The sequence below is a fragment of the Formica exsecta genome, unplaced genomic scaffold (genome assembly GCF_003651465.1).
Source record: "Formica exsecta isolate Colony F162 unplaced genomic scaffold, ASM365146v1 scaffold266, whole genome shotgun sequence".
NCBI classification, from domain to species: Eukaryota; Metazoa; Arthropoda; class Insecta; order Hymenoptera; family Formicidae; genus Formica; species Formica exsecta.
This window is the reverse complement of record NW_021849925.1, coordinates 42,589-43,765: the sequence shown is the minus strand read 5'-3', so window position 1 is coordinate 43,765 and position 1,177 is coordinate 42,589. Positions and strand designations below refer to the sequence as shown.

Below are 1,177 nucleotides of genomic sequence, written 5' to 3'. Positions count from 1 at the left end.
CCATGCAAAATTTAGTTAATTGATCTTGTAATGTTAAAATATATTCGTTTCCTCTTTCGGTTTTAGGCAAAGGGCCTACGATATCCATGGCTACTTTATCGAAAGAAGATCCTGGTGTGTCTGTAATTATCATAGGTTGTTTTGTTTTAACTCGTACAAGTTTTTTCAATTGACATTGTAAACATTGCTGTATGTATCGTTGAACATCTGCTTTCAAGTTTTCCCAGTAATAATTATGTTTTATTCGGTTGTAAGTTTTTGTGACTCCACGATGTCCTCCCGTTGGTAAACAATGCATTTCACTGATTATAATGGAACGTAAATCTTTCGGTGGATATTTAATTAGTCCGTGACAAATAATAATTTTAGTGGGAGCGTCGGTGAATATTGTATGTAAATGTAATTTGATATCATTCCATGGAACGTTATTAATAAATTTGGTTTTTGCAATACTAAATGTTTCTAATTTTAAATCTTTAGTTATATTTTGTAAATCTGCTAAGATTTTAATAATTTGGTTAAGGGTAGCCGTAGGGCCTTCTCGCTGTCCCTCGCTGATGGGTAAAGCCACATGATAATGATTTTTATGTTTTAAGGCCCTAGCCTTTCCTAAGACGAAAAATCCTAGGTTTAGAAGCTCTTTTCGTTCGAAAAGTTTTTGTGAGCCTGAATCTAAAGATTTTCCCTAGGTGTCGACGAAATATACCATGTTATCTTTTCGTAAAAATAATAGTTCTCGAGAGTCTATGACGTTACCATGAATTATTTTATTTTCAATAAACGCGGGTTTTCTTTTTCTCGACTTTAAATTTTGGTTAATAATATCTTCCTCATTTTCTTCTTCGTCTTCCTTTTCACTGTCAGAATCTTTATCAGGCGGATCATTTCTTTCTTCGATTTCTCCGATCTCTCCCTCATCGCTATGCAATTCGTTGGTTATTTTATTTTGCTCAATACTTTGTCTTGCAGTTCGGCTTCTTGTTTGAATTTTATTTTGTTTAGGAGGATCGTGTATTAAAGCTTTTTCGGTAATTGATAAATAATCTGGTTCGTTTAATCCTGTAGGTGTAAATGGAAGAGTATTGTTGTTGTTATTTAATAAATCGCTTTCAGGTATTACTTCTTCGTTTTCTTCGGTATCGGAGAGATATAAATGGAAATCGTCATCTTCTTCTTC

General features: G+C 33.4%; 1 protein-coding gene across 1 annotated transcript in view; it reads right to left on the bottom strand.

The window, feature by feature from the left end:
- Positions 1-1,177, bottom strand: part of LOC115237035 — a 12,837-nt gene that overhangs the window by 10,860 nt on the left and 800 nt on the right. The gene's annotated exons all lie outside the window — the stretch shown is intronic.